The sequence below is a fragment of the Saccopteryx bilineata genome, chromosome 7 (genome assembly GCF_036850765.1).
Source record: "Saccopteryx bilineata isolate mSacBil1 chromosome 7, mSacBil1_pri_phased_curated, whole genome shotgun sequence".
Classification (NCBI taxonomy): domain Eukaryota; kingdom Metazoa; phylum Chordata; class Mammalia; order Chiroptera; family Emballonuridae; genus Saccopteryx; species Saccopteryx bilineata.
The window spans coordinates 74,328,338-74,348,345 of record NC_089496.1 but is presented as its reverse complement, the minus strand read 5'-3'; the positions used below and the strand labels follow the sequence as shown (position 1 = coordinate 74,348,345).

Here is a 20,008-nt window from a genome sequence, read left to right as displayed (position 1 = left end):
TTCATGAATTTTAGATGAGATGTAATCTAAATATCAAAAATATTTTGTTCTTGTATATTGTTGGGCAAACCAGTGTGTTAGGCTTGCTCGCCTTGTACTTGGCCTGATTGGTGCTTGCCCTCAGGGTGGCAGATTGTAAATTATGGATTGCCTGCCACCATTGGGAAGGGACATTATTTGCTATTGTTTGCCAGAGAAGGGGTCTCCTCCCCCCACTGCCCCCAGACTTTTTTGCTTGTGAGTCTGGAGAGAGAGAGAGGGAAGCAGTCATCCCTGCCTGCTTGCTGGTCCGCCGTTAGGAGACTCTAATAAACAGAATGGCCCACCATCCTCCGGCTCCACAGTTCTTTACCATCTGCCCGAATCCAGTGCGAACCTGCGTGGTCAGGGCTACCGGCCTTACATATACAGGTATATTAATGAACAAGTTGTACAGTAAGTCCTCACCTAAGATTGTCGCTAGGTAGTTAGTGAAGTGTAGAAAAGAAAGGCTTATAAATAATTTTTGGCAAATTTACTTTCTCTAAAACAAAGAGACTTTTAGCAGAACTTATACTTTTTCTGAAAGTAAGTTACTCTCTGTTGGCTTTGAGGCTGGTTTCCCAGACTGTGGCCTTGGACTAGCTTTGCGAAGTAGCAAGTGTTCTCAGAATATTCCTCCCTGAACTAACCCTATAGATAAACATTGTAAGAAAGCTTGTTTCACTGCTTTGTTTTACTGTTACGCTTTCTCCCCTCCCCTTTCCTCAATCAGTATGTCATTCTCCCTATAAAACCTAACTCCAAACTGTATTCACCGTTGCATTGATTTGAACGGCTTAGGTTTCCATGCAGTCCGTGTAACTGGCCAATTAAAGACTCACAATTTCTTAATTTGGCTAATTGATTGATTGTGTGGCAAGACGTTTTATCTCACTATTCCGATACAACATTAGAAATTGTGCTGTTAGGCAAAATGATCTTTAACGAAACCAATTTTACCAGAGGCTAATTGATAGAAGCAAGAGTTAAATTCCTACAGTATATTTCTGGTCAGAAAAACAACCAATTTTTTTTTTTTTTCCTGAAGTTGGAAACGGGGAAGCAGTCAGACAGACTCCCACATGCGCCCGACCGGGATCCACCCGGCATGCCCACCAGGGGACGATGCTCTGCCCATCTGGGGCGTCGCTCTGTTGCAACCAGAGCCATTCTAGTGCGTGAGGCAGAGGCCACAGAGCCATCCTCAGCGCCCAGGCCAACTTTGCTCCAATGGAGCCTCGGCTGCGGGAAGGGAAGAGAGAGACAGAGAGGAAGGAGAGGGGGAGGGGTGGAGAAGCAGACGGGCGCTTCTCCTGTGTGCCCTGGCCGGGAATAGAACCCGGGACTCCTGCACACCAGGCCGACGCTCTACCACTGAGAAAAACCACCAAATTTGTAAATAAAGACTCAAAACACTTCTAATATGAAACATTGAAATAAATGTGAGGCATACATACATTTAGCGAAGATGACTAAAAGCAGGTGAGAGAATTCTTTTCTTTTTTTTTTTCATTTTTCTGAAGCTGGAAACAGGGAGAGACAGTCAGACAGACTCCCGCATGCACCCGACCGGGATCCACCCGGCACGCCCACCAGGGGCGATGCTCTGCCCACCAGGGGGCGATGCTCTGCCCATCCTGGGCGTCGCCATGTTGCGACCAGAGCCACTCTAGCGCCTGGGGCAGAGGCCACAGAGCCATCCCCAGCGCCCGGGGCCATCTTTGCTCCAATGGAGCCTTGGCTGCGGGAGGGGACGAGAGAGAGAGGAAAGCGCGGCGGAGGGGTGGAGAAGCAAATGGGCGCTTCTCCTGTGTGCCCTGGCCGGGAATCGAACCCGGGTCCTCCGCACGCTAGGCCGACGCTCCACCACTGAGCCAACCGGCCAGGGCGAGAATTCTTTTCCAACCTGCTGACTCCATCCAGTTCAGGGTCCAGGGTGGCCAGAGCCTCTCCTTGTAGCTCAGGACACCAGGGGGGACCCCACTCTGGCCAGGGCACCCCTTCATTGCTGGGCTACCCACACCCACTCACACTCAGGTGGGGACAGTTTAGACACACCATTCAATTATGTGCACATCTCTGTGGCACGGGAGGAAACCGCCATCCCGAGAAAACCCGCACAGACACGAGAATATGTGCGCACCACACCCACAATGGCCCTGCCCGGGATCCCCCGTCAGCACTGTGATGAAATGCTGTCGAATGAAATGACACTGTATTCATATCTCTGTATCTTTATTAAGTTTTTATCTTCCTGACAGATCAGACCTGAGCCTTGCTTTTCAATCATTTCTATTTGTATTTATTTCTTCTTTTACTTTATACATTTCTGTAGGTAAGTGGGAGCAAGGCTATTAAACACGGATGATTCATTATGATTACTGTTTCATTATTGTAAGGCCAGTGGCCACCGCCGCGGCCATGCAGGTTCCCATGGGATTTGGGCAGACAGTAAAGGAACAGTGGAGCCAGAAAATGGTGGGGCCATTCCCTTTATTAAAGTCTCCTAAAGGGAGGAGCAGATAGGCAGGGAAGATCACAATGGCCCCTCCCAAGCAGGAAGGCAATCTGCAATTCGCAATCTGCTGCCCCCCCCCCTTCCATAGACTACACACATTGGTGCTGCTTTGTGCTCATGCACCAATTAGGCAAAGTGCAAACCTAAGACATTTGTAACACAGTGGTTTGCCCAACAATTATAAATTGAGTTATCAGAGTAAATTAACCATCTTTATGGACTTCCATGCTTCTGTATTTTCTTGAAAATACAAAATAAAGCCTGTTTGATGTAGTTATCATTTTTTTTATTCCTTTCGCTTACTTTGTATAAAGTGATATCTTGGCTTTGTTTATTTTTGCTTGATACATTTTTGCCTGTCCTTGTACTTTTCATCATTTCCACTGTATTTTAGGAATGCTTTTTATAAACAGCATGTTTAAATATCCAATCAAGGGTCATTCCTATTTAAAAAATTTGAGTTTGGCCTAATTTCAGTCATCATTGCAATTGATAACATGTGGCCTTACTTTTTTATTCTCCTTGTTTTTAAGCTTTGCTTTTTTCTGTATTAAATAGTTGTATTGTTTTTATCTTTTATATTATTTGGAAAAGCATATACATCTATAGAGCTACAATTTTTATTTCTATGATTATATTTAATTTTTAATTGTTTTCTTCTTCTCTAAGTGGGAGGAGGGGATATAGAAATAGACCCCCCACCCCCATGCACCTAGACCGGGATCCACCTGGCAACCTCAATGGGGCTGATGCTCTGCCCATCTGGGGCAGTCCTGGCAACTGGGCTATTTTTAGCACCTGAGGCTGGAGGCTCCATGGAGCCATCCTCAGCACCTGGGGCTGATATGCTTGAACCAGTTGAGCCATGGCTGCAGGACTGGAAGCAAGAGAGAGAGAGAGAGAGAGACAGAGAGAGAGACAGAGAGAGAGAGAGAGAGAGAGAGAAAGGAGGAAGGGAAGGGGTGAAGAAGCAGATGGTTGCTTCTCCTGTGTGCCCTGATGGGGGATCGAACCCAGGACATCCATACACTGAGCTGACGCTCTACCACTGAGTCAGCCAGCCAGGGCCTAATTTTTAAATTTATTGATCAATTTATTTTAAAGAGAGAGAGAGGAAAGTGAGGGAGAGAGACACACACACACATTCATCTGTTTTTTTCACTTAGTCATGCATTCATTGGTTGGTTCCTGTATGTGCCCTGTCTGGGGATCGAACCCACAACCCTGGGGTCTCAGGATGATGTTCTCACTGACTGACCTACCTGGCCAGGGCCTGTTTAATTAAAAAAAACCCACTTATATATTTCAACAGTTATCAGACCCAAGAAGGAAGCAATATTATTTGGTTTCAGTATAGAAATTTAAAAACTACATCATTGTTTCCTTCTTTTTTTTTTTTGTATTTTTCTGAAGCTGGAAATGGGGAGAGACAGTCAGACAGACTCCCGCATGTGCCCTACTGGGATCCACCCAGCACGCCCACCAGGGGCAATGCTCTGCCCACCAGGGGGTGATGCTCTGCCCCTCCAGGGGGTCGCTCTGCTGCGACCAGAGCCACTCTAGCGCCTGGGGCAGAGGCCATGGAGCCATCCCCAGCGCCCGGGCCATCTTTGCTCCAATGGAGCCTTGGCTGCGGGAGGGGAAGAGAGACACAGAGAGGAAGGAGGGGGAAGTGGGTGGAGAAGCAATTGGGCACTTCTCCTATGTGCCCTGGCCGGGAATCAAACCCGGGTCCCCCGCATGCCAGGCCGACGTTCTACCGCTGAGCCAACCGGCCAGGGCTGTTTCCCCTTCTTAATCTTTGTTTTTGTTATCTGAAATTTTAGATCTTGATTGATATTATTACATATTATATACTATTTCCTCTTCCAGGGTAATTTTTGTTATTTGTCTTTGATTTTATGACCCCATGTATAATGAATATGCTTGTTTCAGTTTAAGTGGTTTCAAGAGCCACTGCTATTTCATTTAGAAGGGCTTTCCCATTTCTTGGCTTTGAATGTTGCCAGGTTATCATTGAGTGGAAAAATACCTTTGAGGTTGTGTTAAAGGTGTTACCAAACTCAAGGGGTGCACCTCTTGGGATGCTCTATTCAAAAACAAGACCTGTTTATCCCAAGGTAGTTTTATATACTTGCAGTAAGCAAAGGAGCGGCCAGTCCTATTCAAAGCTGTTTTTCCCCAAAGGGAGGTTTGCCATTGTTTATACATACTATTTGGTTAATTACATGTTGATTTCGCTTTGCAGTTGGCAACTTGCATTAGGTTGAGTTCCTATCAGTTCATCCTGTGTACCAGCTAGTCTGCAAAATAATAAATAATGTGCTACATTTAAACAGCAAGAAATAACATTTAGAATTTCCCAAACCTTGAAATCCTTATCCTATCTAACAAAGGTGGTGTATTTCTCAGACCTTAACCAAGGCCTGATGGTTTCCTGTTGTCTTGAAATCTAACCAATACAGTTCTTGGGTCACCACACTTACCTTTAAAATTCTATAGCTATTAATCCATCATCTTATGACTTTTTTTTTTATAGAGGGAGGGAGAGAGCAAGAGAGAGAGAGAGAGAGAGAGAGAGAAACATTGATTTATTCTTCCACTTATTTATGCATTCATTGGGTTGATTCTTGTATGTGCCCTGACTGGGTAGCAAACCTGCAACCTTGGTGTATCTGGATGACCTCTAACCAACTAAGCTTTCTGGCCAGGGCCCATCATCTTGTGACAATAAGTGGCAGAGAAGACTGAAGCCAGTTTCTTTTTAAGGTAACTTTTCTCTGTCTCTGCATGTGTAGTTGTATCTTTATTCATATTACTAAAAAAAATTTTTTTTGAGATACAGTTATGCACTGCCTAATGATGGGGTTAAGTTCTGAGAAATGTGTGGTTGGGTGGTTTTGTGGTTGTGCAAACACCCTAGAGTGCATTCACACAAACCTAGATGTTACAGCCCGATGGTTTTCTGTTGTGACACTTTCATGTGACTGGCCATGTGGTAGGTTTGTTTACACCAGCATTGTCACAGATACCTGAATAATTGCAGTGTGAGCCCTGATGTGGATTTTCTTTCTGAAATGCATGTGCCTGACTTAAGCTTTGATTAGGCATCTCTGCTTCAACACAGGTTCCGTCTATCCCGAGTGAACCCACTGCCAGCCCCAGGACTAGATAAAGTGCAGGGCTGCCTCCTTCGTTTTAGAATTTGGTTAACTTGATAACTGACCATTTGGGCTAGTTTTGTTTTCTTCCTGTACTTTAAATTCTCACTCTTATGTTTTAAATTCACCAATTAAGAGTGAGCCACGGCCAATTGGGTAGCTCAGGTGGTTAGAGTGGTCCCCAATATGCCAAGGTTGCAGGTTCGATCCCTGGTCAGGGCACATACAGGAATCAATCAAGGAATTCATAAATAAGTGGAACAACAAATAGATGTCTCTCTCTCTCTCTCTCTCTTTCTTCTCTCTCTTTTTTTCTCTCTCTCTTCAAACCCAATAAACAAAATAAAAGAGTGAGCCATGGAAACAGATGCCCCTTCCTTGTACCAATAAAGACGGAACCTCAGGCCCCAGTGACTGTGTGTGCGTGGGATGTACTTGGGCATTTGCGTGCACGGGGCAGTGGGCCGGCGTGGGTCTGTGCTCATGTTTCTCTCATCCTTTCTCTGCAAGCGACCTCTCTGTGTGCCCCTTGGCCTGCCTTGTTTACTTTCTGAACAGAAGCACATTTAAACAAGTTTTAAAAAGTGTGCTCTTGCATTTAACTCTTCTTTACAAGAGGATTGTGTTTCCTTTTTTCTCATTAAATTTATTGGGGTGACATTGATTAATAAAGTTATATAGGTTTCAATTCCATGGTGCATCCTGTGTATATTGCGTGGCGTGCCCACCACTCAGTCATCTAATTCCAGGTTTGTGTTTCTTTAAATCTGTAACTTGATCTTTCTTTAACCATATTCAACCACCCCCTGACAGAGGAACGCGGAATCCACCATTCATGTACATGGCCTCCCTCCTGCATTTAAAATACAAAGTCTAAAATACACCCAAAAGCCTTGGTTGAGAATGAGTTTATGGAGTTTGCACATCAGAAGCTCAGCATTACCATTAACGGTCCGGTCCTTCTCTCATTGGTGGAAATTTACATGTCTTCAAACTAACATTCCAGCCCTGGCTGATTGGCTAAGTGAATAGAGCATCACCCTGGCCTATGGACATCCCAGGTTCGATCCCCAGTCAAGGCACACAGGAAAAACGAACATCTGCTTCTCCCCCGCTTCTTCTCCTCTTTTCCCTCTCTTCCCCTCCCACAGCCAGTGGCTTACTTGGTTCAAGCATCAGCCCTGGGTTCTTTCTTTCTTTCTTTCTTTTTTTGTATTTTTCTGAAGCTGGAAACGGGAAGGCAGTCAGACAGACTCCGGCATGCGCCCGACCGGGATCCACCCGGCATGCCCACCAAGGGGCGATGCTCTGCCCATCCGGGGCGTCACTCTGTTGCAATCAGAGCCACTTTAGCGCCTGGGGCAAAGGCCACAGAGCCATCCCCAGCGCCCGGGCCATCTTTGCTCCAATGGAGCCTCGGCTGCGGAAGAGAGAGACAGAGAGGAGGGAGAGGGGGAGGGGTGGAGAAGCAGATGGGCGCTTTTCCTGTGTGCCCTGGCCGGGAATCGAACCCGGGACTTCCGACGCTCTACCACTGAGCCAATCAGCAGGGCCCCAGCCCTGGGTTCTGAGGATAGCTTGGTTGGTCCAACTGTCAGGCTTAGGCAGTAAAAATACCACAGTTGATTCAAGTATCAGCCCAAGATGGGGGTTGCTGGGTGGATCCCGGTTGGGGTGCATGTAGGAATCTGTCTCACTATCTCCATTCCTCTCACCTAAAAGAAAAACAAAACAAAAAACTAACATTCTAGGTCTGCATCTCTTTTTTATTTTTCTTAATTGGTAAATTTATTAAAAGTATAAATTACCAAGAACTGCATGATTCCATACATTGGTGGGACATAAAAATGAGACTAAGAGACATGGACAAGAGTGTGGTGGTTATGGGGGGGGGGGTAGGGAAGGAGAGAGAGGGGAAAAGAGAGGGAGAGGGGCACAAAGAAAACTAGATAGAAGGTGACAGAGGACAATCTGACTTTGAGTGATGAGTATGCAACATAATTGAATGACAAGATAACCTGGACATGTTTTCTTTGAATAGATGTATCCTGATTTATTGATGTCACCCCATTAAAATTAATAAAAATTTATGTATAAAAAAAGTATAGGCCCTGGCCGGTTGGCTCAGCGGTAGAGCGTCAGCCTGGCGTGCGGGGGACCCGGGTTCGATTCCCGGCCAGGGCACATAGGAGAAGCGCCCATTTGCTTCTCCACACCCCCCCTTCCTCTCTGTCTCTCTCTTCCCCTCCCGCAGCCAAGGCTCCATTGGAGCAAAGATGGCCCGGGCGCTGGGGATGGCTCCTTGGCCTCTGCCCCGGGCGCTAGAGTGGCTCTGGTCGTGGCAGTGCGGGGCAGAGCATCGCCTCTGGTGGGCGTGCCGGGTGGATCCCGGTCGGGCGCATGCGGGAGTCTGTCTGACTGTCTCTCCCCGTTTCCAGCTTCAGAAAAATACAAAAAAAAAAAAAGGATAAATTAATGGTACTAGGCTTAAGTATTGTGGTTGTGTTCTGGCTTCCATAAAACATAACTAATCATGAGGAGCTATTTAATAAATATACTCCAGACAGAAGTATAAAGGTCAACAGAAATGACTGACAAGACAGGGCCATGGCAGACTCAATGCCCTCCTATAATTAGGACTCACTAGAAAATGGAGTTTGACATTATTTACAGTTATATCAACATTCATGGAGGCTGAATATCACAGGCATTAAGGGTGTGACCACAGAACGTCTTTTCATATTTCCCAAATAGTTTTCTATTTTAGTTATGAAGGTCAGTTCCCAGAGCCAAACTTGTTCTTAACTAGAAGTTTTATGTCCATTGAAAGAGCCTCTTACCTCTTTCTGGGCTTGTTCATTTGTCAAAAAGAAACTGACCAGGTTCATTATATCATGCATTCATATGGAATGTCCAGTCTTTATACACTGTCCAATTTTTTTCTCTGAATTTTCCAATTGAACTTATTAGGGTGACACTAGTTAATATAATTATACAGCTTTCAGGTGCCCAGTTCCGCAGACATCTCTATGTAGCATATTGTGTGTTCTCCCCCCACAACAAGCCGTGTCCACCACCATTGATGCCTCCATGCCCTCCTCTACCTTCTCCCCTCTTGGGACAGGACAGTCACCATGCTGTTGTCTGTGTCCATGAGTTTTATTTTTATTTTTTGGTCTATTTTTGCTCTATCTCTCCACCTCCCTTGTGCACCACTCCCCTTATAGGCTGTCAGCCAAAGAGTGACCTGTAGCAGAGGCATGTGATGAGGAAGTTCTGTATGAAGGGGATCACATCTTCGCATATCTTCTTTTTTTTTTTTAAGTGAGAGGCGGGAGGCAGAGAGACAGACTCCCTCATGCGCCTGACCGGGATCCACCCACCATGTCCACTAGGGGGCGATGTTCTGCCCATCTGAAGTGTTGGTCCGCTGCAATCGGAGCCATTCTAGTGCCTGAGGTGGAGGCCATGGAGCCATCCCCCAGGGTCTGGGGCCAACTTTGCTCCAGTGAAGCCTTGGCTGTGGGAGGGGAAGAGAGAGACAGAGAGAAAGGAGAGGGGGAGGGGTAAAGAAGCAGATGGTCGCCTCTCCTGTGTGCCCCGATCGGGAATCGAACCCGAATATAGCCACACACTGGGCCAACGCTCTACTGCTGAGCCAACTGGCCAGGGCCAAACAAACTATTTTAGTGCCTGAGACGAGGCCATGGAGCCATCTTCAGTGCTGGAGGCCAACTTGCTTGAACCATTTGAGCCATGGCTGCAGGAGAAAAAGAGAGAGAGAGAGAGAGAGTAGGGGGAGGGAGGAGGGGACAAGAAGTAGATGGTTGCCTCTCCTGTGTGCCCTGATGGGGAATTAAAGCCAGGACTTCCACATACCAGGCTGGTGCTCTGCTGCTGAGCCAACCGGGCCAGGGCCTCACCTCTCTTCTGTTTTGTTTCCTCGGGGCCCAGCTTCAGCATGAAGCCCTGGATATGGAACCTCAGACCCCTGTGGCTCAGCCTCCCTGGCTTCCACACTCTGTTCTTCTCCAGGGCCTGCATCTCTTAGCCGGGGCCCTTTGTTAGTCAGTATTCATAACCTCATCTTTATTTGTGTCTGCCAGACATTTTTATTGCCCTGCCATTGCTCTGTTAACAACCAAGTGGAGATGTGTTGGTTTATGCTGAGACAGGGAAGAAACCCGGGTTTCCTGGCGCTGTGGGTCTCACTCCAAGTCATCCACTGGGCTTATCTTAATGAGACTTCGCACAGACACGAAGCTCACTTCTCTTCCCTTCCAGAGGTCATTTCTGGAAAGTGCACAGATAGAATGCAGCGATTACAATGAAGATGAAGCTCAATTTGTGGTGCTTATGGTTTATTAACTTTTTATTAAAAAAAGAGAGTGTGTTTTGATGATTGACACATAGACAATATACTATAGCTATAAACTGCAGGGCACAGGATGACTTTACTGAGCCACATTTATGATAGAGAGAAATTAATAATTCTAATAATGAAATAACCCTAGCTTCTTTTAAGTTCTTTTAATGGCTAGAGAGCAGCAAATAAGTGACCATATGACTAACAGAAGCAGAACATTTAATAGCTATTTTAAAATGCAGCAAAACACTAGTACCCAGTCTAGAAACAATGCCAAATGCAATTTAAAAGCCATGCTTATTTCTTACGTGAATTTCCTCATTTTAAACCTCCCTTTTGTATCCTGTGTGAAACCCTCTATGTGAAGAATTCAGATACTGTAAATGAAATGAACTGAAACTTATTAATGAGCTTGGAAGGATTCTTAGAGGTGAACACAGCATTGTATCTTCAACCTCCTTTTTCTTCAACAGCATTTGGAGAAAGTAAGGGAGCAAAGAGCATCTCCAGAGTCACGTGGCCAACGTGGCCAGTGCTGTGATTGAAGCAGGTTTCCAGATACCAGGCCAGTGCTCCATGCACTGTCTCCTGTTGCAGTTAGAACCCCGTCTCCTCCCCAGTCTTATTCATTATTCTCATGAGTCTGGCAGCCAGTCTCCTTTTAGGTTTATACGAATCACTTGACTTCTGGTGCTTACCACCCACAGAATGTACTGAAGGCATGGCTAAGTGTGCAAAAAAAATCTTTTAGATAAATGTGCAGAATAGAAACGGGCCAGCAGGTTGGACTTCTGATTGTCGCTCCTCATACCATCGTCTATCCATCCATCCATCCACCCACCTGTCCATCCATTCATCATCCATCTGTCCATCTATTCTCCATCCATCCATCCATCCACCCACCCACCCATACATACATTTATCTACCCACCCACCCACTCATCCATCTATTCACCCATCCATCCATCCATCCATCATCCATCTATCCATCCATCCATCTACCCACCTGTCCATCCATCCACCCACCAACCCATCCATCCATTTACTCACCCACTCATCCATACATCCATCCATCCATCCACCCACCCGTCCATCCATTCATCATCCATCTGTCCATCTATCCTCCATCCATCCATCCACCCATCCACTCACCCATACATACATTTATCTACCCACCTACCCACTCATCCATCTATTCACCCATCCATCCATCCATCATCCATTTATCCATTCATCCATCCATGCATCATCCATCTATTCTCCATCCATCCATCCATCCATCCACCCATCCTCCATCATTCATCCTCCATCATCCATCCTCCATTCTCCACCCACCCACCCTCTGTCTTTTCTTCCTCCATTTATTCTTCATGATCTGTGTACCCACACACCCATGCACCCATCCACCCATCTACCAGACATCACTGAATGCCAGTTATTTGCCAGGCTTTGTGCTGGTTAAAGGAGGATGAAGTGGTGAACAAAATAGACACGGTCATTTCAAGCAACTTTCCCACATGCAGAGATACAGACATCAAACAGTGCAACAGAGGTGCTCGAGAAAGATCAGTGCTGTGAGAAAAGAATGCCCCATTTGGGAGGCAGGGAGGATGACCCGAGGGCGTTGTAGGCTGTCATTAGGAGCTTGTTCTTTATTCTAAAAGCAGTAGACGATATTAAAAAGTTAAAACAATCAGATTCACATTCTGAATCTGTTGTTATAATGCTAGACATGAACAAGAGGGGATATAGGAACACGGGTAGGAGATTGCAGGCATACGATGGAGAAAGGACAGAAGGTGGAAGGAGAGGTGGAGTTAGAGGTAGGGAAAAGAAACATCTCTTCAGAAGAAAAAATGGACAGAACCTGGCAAGTTGTTATAATGTCTTCTAGTGGGGATGTCAGTGATGCCCCTGGTTTCTGGCTTCAAACCTGTTTAGACAGCGGACCCAACACTTGCAGACAGAGGAGAATTCTAACTTCTCCATTCCTTAGTGTCTTTATTTGTAAAATAGTGCCAACAAAGTACCAACCTTAGAATTCTTGGGCAAAGTCAGAGATTTCTACAAGTCACTTGTAATGTATGTAGCTCGGTGCTGGGAGTACGGTAAGCAGAGAGAGTATGTTTGATGTCATTCTTACTGCTTTTGATATGAACTGAGAGGAAGGATTTTGGAAGAGAACCAAGTTTGAAGGGTAGATAACATGTACAGTGTGGGACATACTGAATATGAATAATCTCTGAGGTAGCCAAGGGGAGATTTAAAGTATACATTTAGCTAGGGTTCTTTTTTTTTTTTTTTGTATTTTTTCTGAAGCTGGAAACGGGGAGAGATAGTCAGACTCCCACATGCGCCCGACCAGGATCCACCCGGCATGCCCACCAGGGGCGACGCTCTGCCCACTAGGGGGCGATGCTCTGCCCCTCCGGGGCGTCGCTGTGCCGCGACCAGAGCCACTCTATCGCCTGGGGCAGAGGCCAAGGAGCCATCCCCAGCGCCTGGGCCATCTTTGCTCCAATGGAGCGTTGGCTGCGGGAGGGGAAGAGAGAGACAGAGAGGAAGGAGGGGGTAGGGGTGGAGAAGCAAATGGGCGCTTCTCCTATGTGCCCTGGCCGGGAATCGAACCCGGGTCCCCCGCACGCAAGGCTGATGCTCTACCGCTGAGCCAACCGGCCAGGGCAGCTAGGGTTCTTTTGAGCTCTGAGAAATGCTGTGACAGTTTGGGCGGTACTGACGCCTTGTGCATTGATGAGACCGCTCAGGGAAGGGGTACGGGTAAGGAACTGAGAGCCTAGAATCGAGTCCTTGAGGAAAAATAAAGCGAGTATGTAGCGGGAAACCGGCAGAGAGGCAGGGAAGCATAGGCAGAGGATTGGGACAGCCGTGGACGGCCAGGCGACATCACAGAAATCAAAGCGGAGAGGTGAACATTTCAGGTGTGTCACCAGCACTCGGGCTGCTGCGAAGGCTTGTTAAATGAGGACTCTCAATAATACCTAACATGCCCTGGCTGGTTAGGCCAGTTGGTTAGAGCGTCGTCCCAAAATGCAGGGTTGCGGTTTCGATGCCCAGTCAGGGCACGTACAGGAAGCAACCAGTGAATGCACAACTAGGTGGAACAGCAAATGAGTGCTTCTCTCTCTCTCCCTCTGTCTCCCCTTTCTCCCCTCCCTCCCTCTGCTTCTCTAAAAAACAATTGATAAAAACAATAACAATATGCACAGGCTCTGTTGGCATCAGTGTTGGAGGGATGGGCTCGTGAACAGCTCTCGGGGGGTGTGACGGTGAAGGGAGGATGAAATGCCAGAAAGGAGAGGACAGATGCCTCGTTCAGCCCCTCCCTGGCGATGGAAGAAGGCATGGTCCCTGGCTCAGCTTCTCCCAGTTATTTTTAAATGCATGGTGTGCTCTTGTGTCTTATAAGTGATATGTCTTATAGCTGAAGAATCCTGATGAGTAGTTGTCTTTTCCTGGCCTAGGAATATAGGAGATTTATAATAATAGCAACCCAAGAGAGACGACTGGCTCGGAGTGCCCGTGGGTTTGCAGGAACCCTGCTATTTCCTGACCGGCGCGGGGTCCCTAGGACATCTGTGTGTGTCTTGTTGTTACCCTACTTCGCACACAATCCACTTTCCAAGCCATTCCTAATGTTGCTTGTGGGGCCCCGAAGATGAGAAGGCACATTTTCCTTATGGGAGCACAGCACAGCCACATTTGCTTAAACAGTACCTGCCTGGACATTGTGTTCTCAGAACTGTGGGACGCCGGGGTTGAGGTTCTATTGAAGCCATTGTGTTTTGTGTGTACAACTTCACTAGCTGGAGCCCCATGGTGCCCCATCTTTACATAGGATCAGTTAAAAATTAAAAGGTCCTCAGAATAATAGAATTGAAAACACTGCCAGTTTTTACTTAGTTTCTTGAAAAGTCTCCAAGGGGATAGGATGCGGGGGTAGGGAATGGTTTGGATGCAGAGCAACGCTTCTTGAAACCCCTCCTTCCACGGCCCCTCTCTGAGTCTCCCCACATGGACTGCAGCTGCTCCCGTAAAGGGGTGCTCGGTCCGATCCTCCTGGACGTCCTGTCGCTTCGCTCGTTCTCCTCTCTTTCATCCCCTGAGCAGCGAGCGCCCTGCCCTGTTCAGTGCAGATGTGTTCTCATGACTCTCCAGCTGCCATATAGCCCATCATCTTCTCGTCCATGTGAACTGCTTTTCTCTCTATAGTCAATACTTCTCACCCTAAACCCCGAGGAATGAAAGATTTACCTGTGGGTATCTCTGCAAAGATATATAAAGTGGGTGCCTGTGTACGGAACCTGTTACTTCAAAGACCAGAATTCCTCTGCTACTCACAGCAGCCTGGAATAGGTGAGGCGGCCCCTCATTTGCAGGGAAGGGTAGTTAGGGTGAAGAGGGAATGATGATAGGAGAGAGGGTTTGGTCACATGCTGCTGCTGACCCGGTGATCCAGGGTAGGCTGGGACAGAAAGTGGATGGAGGCTCCTGTGTCTTGATGTGTTATTTACAAGATCGAGGTAGGGATTACAGGGACAGAACCTGAAGTCTCCTCACGGGCCTCACCGGTACTGACCTCTGGGAATTCTGCACAAAACACTGTGACTTCTGCCCTCCTGTTAACGTGGCCCTTGTCTCAGTGCAGGTGACAGCATCTACAAGTGCAGGTGGCCTGGCCCGTGGGACGGCCCTGAGGCTTGTCGCCCCTCTCTGCTCGGGTGGGAGGCTCTGGTGGCACTTCTGGGCAGAGGCCCTTCCGGAAAGCACGTTTTCTGTCTCCCCGGACTCATCAGGGACCTAACTGCCCAGCGTTCTCCTGTCCAGGAAAGAACTGGTCCAAGATCATACTAGATTTATTACCATCTGACTGAATGTGTATACCAAGCACTGTCTTACGTACCTTCCAAATACTAACTTACTTCATGTTAATAAGCTTAGAAGGTCGGCAGTATTGTTACCCATGTTTTACTGAGGGGGGGAAAGTGAGACACAGAGAGGTTAAGTAGTTAGCCCGAGGTCACTCAGCTAGTAAACAGCAGAGCCAGCGTTTGAACCTGGTCCCCCTTTCCCCAAATTGTCCTGTTCACCTCCACCTTCATGGCCTCTCAGAAGAAAGATTTCTCCCCCCACCCTTCTATGAGGTATAAACAGGGAAGAAGCAGGAGACTTATAAAATGGGCATAATGAATAGGACCTGTCTCATTGGGATGAACTAGGGATCGGGTGCTGTCTGCGATGGGAAGCATTTTGTGTACCCCTCAGCACGTTGCTAAAAAGCTGCTGCTGTTACAGATTTTAAAAACTGAGGCTCATAGATGTTAACTGACTTGCTCAAGGTCACAGGGAGTAATTGTCTAATGGACACTTACACCATTGCTTCTCCTCACAGGATGTTTAAATAGTTATTCAGCCAAATGCCACAAAATCTCTAAACTTGTTCTTCAAGTTGTAAGGACTAATTGCAGCGGCCCCCCAGTGCCTGTAATTATTGTGGTCACCAACTATAAACATCCCGTTCGGGTTGTCAGTGCAGACAGCCCGCAGTGTGCGGGCACACACGGATTCTCTCTAAGATGTAAAGAATTTTCGGGGACTTCACGCCGCGGGAATGTCAGAGCAGTTTATGGCAGATGTGCTTGTGGAAATGTTCTGTATTTTTAGACAACCTTTAATTAAAACACTTTGTGTGTCCCAGGGACCAAATCATATGTTGCCACTTGAAGGCTGTCAGAAGGGGAAAAAGTATACAAAGCTTCTAAAAGCAGCTTTGCTTATTTTTATCTGAGACACAGGGAGCCTTTGCAGGGACAAAGCTCTCTCTTGCTACACAATCATGTGAATTTAATGCACAGAATGGTTCAACACATTCTGTTTAATTTGCTGCAGTCAGTGCAGCTGAGGGGTCAGCCTGAGAGCAGTGAGCTGCCCCCACCCACACCCCTCAAAGGCTCACGACCTGTAAGACCTTCCTAATAAGTTGATACAACTGCTTATTGGCGTGAGCACCCACAAATAAGGTGATTTGCAAGAGAGCGCTGATGCGGAATCATAGGTCGCTTGAGTTACGAGTGACAGTCAATATGTCTGAAGGAGTGTGCATTTTGACTGAGTGTCTGGAGGCAACTATGTTAGAATGTAAAAGTAGTGTTTTATTACCAGGTAATGTGCACCACAAACATTCTCTGCCCTTGTTCCATTCCTGAAGCCCCTCCCACTCACTGATGGTTTTAAGATACACAAATTCCCTGATACCCCTTCCTTCCGAGGTGGCGTCAAATTCCCCTCCTCTTGAGTGTGGGCTGGACTTAGCGCCTTACTTCTTGTGAAGCAAATAAAGCAGAACTGATGGTATGGAGTTTGGAGGTTAGGTCATCGGTGGCATTAGGAATTTTCCTGGCTTTGTCTTTTGGATCACTTGGTTCTGGGAGAAGTCAGCCACCAAGTTCTAGAGACGCTCATGAAGCCCTGCGGGGGAGGCCCAGATGACCTGGCGCTGAGGCCTCCTGCTCCTAGCACCAGCTCCAGCACCAGCACCAGCACCAGCACCGGACTGAGCCTGCGAACCATTCAGATAACAGAAATCCCTGCTGGCTCTGCCACTTTCCAACTCCTGACCCACAGAGCTTGCTAGACAAGAAATGTTTCTTGGCCCTGGCCGGTGGCTCAGTGGGGATAGAGCATCAGCCTGGCGTATGAATGTCTCAGGTTCGATCCCTAGTCAGGGCACATAAAAGAATCGACCATCTGCTTCTCTCCCCCTCTCCCTCCCCTTTCTCTTCTTCTTCTCCTCCCACAGACAGTGGCTGGATTGGTTCAAACATCAGCCTCGTGTGCTGAGAATAGCTCAGTTGATTCGAGCATTGGCTCTAGACAGTTGCTGGGTGGATCTTGGCCGGGGTGCATGAGGGAGTCTGTCTCACTATCTCCCCTCCTCTCACCTAAAAAAAAAAGAAAACAAGAAGAAAAAGAAAAAGAGAAATGTTTCCTGATTGGGGTAATTTTTATACAGCGGCAGGTGGTCCGTGTGTATCCCTCCTTCCTGGGCCCTGCTCCGCTGTGACCTGGTCTCTGGTCCCTCCCCTGCTGCTACTGCATCCCTCAGTGGCTCCCGTCACACTCACAGTGAGGAGATAAGCTGGCAATGGACGGCTGGGGAGTGTGAGGGGCTTCATTTCTCAGACTTTGGTAATAATATTTTTTTGCAAGGTTGGAATTTGTTTTTAGGGGTTTTCACATGTACCCTAGCTGCCTCCAGCCCCCCTGCTTCTCTTCGTGTCGCTAGGGTGAGAAGGATATGCCGACACATCATTAGAATTGGTGTCCTTTACCTTTGGCCACATTTTCTGGTGCCCTGCTTTTACGAGCAGCTGGTCCCTGCTTGAATGATACCAAGGGACCCTTCTTTATCTTGAACTGCCCGATGAACATGGTCCCTAGGAGTGTCCTGCTGGTGCTTAGCCAGAGTCCTAAATACTTGGTTTGCTCTTCCGTGGTGTGTAAGATGCCACAAGGGAAAGCTGGATGAGGAGGACCACCGCTGTGACTGCTCCTCACCCCGCATCCACTGCCAGTAGGTGAGTGTGCGCCAGGCAGATGGCGCCTACACGTGGCCTCAGGCCCTGACTGCACCTGGGCTCGCCGGGAGGCGTTGTTCCCAAGACAACATATAATCACACTTGAGAATGAAGAGCAACTATTCTGCTCACAAAAATTAGGGGATATTTCAAAATGCACTTTCAAGATCAGGGAACATGCAGACACTCCAGTACTTTCCGCCTTTTGTATAGTGTGTTTTCACCAATGAAATAAAAGTTGGTTTTGCATCTCATTTGCATAATTGAAAACTTTCTTTGACTTGTTGTTTGCTTTTCTGATGTTCTTATTTAATAAAAAAAACAAATGCTTCCTTTTTTTATTGCTTTGCATTCATTTTGAAATATCCCCTAATTTTTGTGAGCAGTGTATTTGGAAAGAGTACATAAAGAAAATTGGCAATCCTTTGGCAAGATGTAGTAATAGTAAAATCAAGTAGCAAGAGTTTTTTCAGACTGCTTTAAGTTTTTTTTTTGCAAAATATTTTTTTTTGCAAAATATTTACATCAGGTAAATAGGTAGCACATGAGCCTGGGCTGGGAGCAAACTAAATTTGTAGCCAATTTCTTCCTAGAACTGAGTGACAGGTAACCCGTGTCTATCTTTGGTGTTGGTGTGGAGCCATCATTCCTGGCATTTAAGACAAACGGGTAGACTTAAAATAAAAATGGATAGATTGATTTATAGGGAAGGAGGGGTGTCCGAAGTGGGAATTTGAAATAGAGAAGTAAAGAAATAAGTTGAGAAAATATAATGAAAGGCAGTAAAAGTGGTTTTTTTTTTAATTTATGGATTTAGTGTATTGAATTTGGCTTCGGGAATTAATTTCTCACTTTCAGTTTAGTTCTCATGGTAGAGCAGAATTCATTTCATTTGCTAATTCAGGGAGTATTATGAGAAATGGTGATATTGCCCGTCTCCCACGAGGGAGACAGCAAGCAGCATGGAAGAGGACTCCGGAGTTCCTCACCCTGGACGGGGACAGAGCTGGCCACGACTGCAGTCAGCCGCGCAGCCTTCCGATGCCCTGGGAGGCGGCTCGGGGCGGGGTCGGCCTGTGGAAACTGTGAGCTCATGGAGTATTCCCGGGCACGGGAGTGTAAGTGTGGGGGCAGGTGGGAGCCATTCTCTTGGTGCTAGACAGAAATCAAGAAGCACCAGTGTAATGCCGGTGGCCAAGGCCAGACAGGTTCACATTGGATTGGGACAGACGGTAGAAAAACTGTGGACCCGGGCCATTTTGTTTAATAAAGTCTCACAATGGCGGACAAGCACACAGGCAGGGGGAACCACCTCTCAGGCAAACAAACAGCAAAATGGCCCCTCACAGCGGCAGGCAGGCAATCCACCATCCACAATCCCCAATCGCTTCTAAGCGTAAGCACCCATAGCCTTATATAGGCCACACACTCAGGCACCAGTCAGGGAAAGTGCAGCTGGCGACCCCGTGAGCAAGCCTAACACAGCTGCCCCACGCCCACTTACATAAAAAATATAGATGCCTGGGTCTGCCTCCTGGACGGTATGGCTGGGTGTAATGTTGGTGGACGAGGCCAGGCAGGTTCAATTGGATTCGGGCAGACGGTAGAGAAACTGTGGAGGCCAGAAAGCGTTGGGCCATTTTCATTTTAATAGAGTCTTGAAACAGCAGACAAGCAAACCAGCAGAGGAAAATCACTTCTCGTGGCAGCAGGCAACAGCAAAATGGCTTCTCACAGTGGCGGGCAGGCAATCTGTAAACTGCAATCCACGCTGAGGGCAAACACCCATAGCTTTATATCTTTACGAATACATAACTCTGCCATGCGTTCCTGCACTAATCGCACAAAATACAAGTGAGCAAGCCTAACACAGCTGTTTTCCCAGCATTGGGCAAGTTGGGGTGGGGCCCAGAATTTCAGGCCTGGCAGAGCTCCATGGGTAATTCTGATGTGCAAGAGGGACCAGAGATGACTGTGATGTGGGTCAGTGTGAACTGATAGCAGGTGACCAGCTAAGAGATGGGCCCCGGAAGGGTTTCTGAAGCCATGAAGCCCCGGAGCCAGACCCTGATGGGGGTGGGGCTTGTGAGCATGTGGGGGAGGAGAAAGCAACAACAGCCCCCGGATTCAGGATTCAGATTCCAGGTTCAGGAGTGACGCGAGAAGTTGCTTCTTTTTCCTCTAACCCAGGGGTAGTCAACCTTTTTATACCTACGGCCCACTTTTGTATCTCTGTTAGTTGTAAAATTTTCTAACCGCCCACCGGTTCCACAGTAATGGTGACTTATAAAGTAGGGAAGTAACTTTACTTTATAAAATTTATAAGACAGAGTTACAGCAAGTTAAA

At 47.2% G+C, this 20,008-nt stretch overlaps 1 non-coding gene across 1 annotated transcript; it reads right to left on the bottom strand.

Annotated features, from left to right (window-relative positions):
* Positions 1-12,673: 12,673 nt before the first annotated feature.
* TRNAA-UGC (transfer RNA alanine (anticodon UGC)) lies at positions 12,674-12,749 on the bottom strand. The gene has a single exon. It is a non-coding gene; the product is annotated as a tRNA-Ala (tRNA).
* Positions 12,750-20,008: the final 7,259 nt, after the last annotated feature.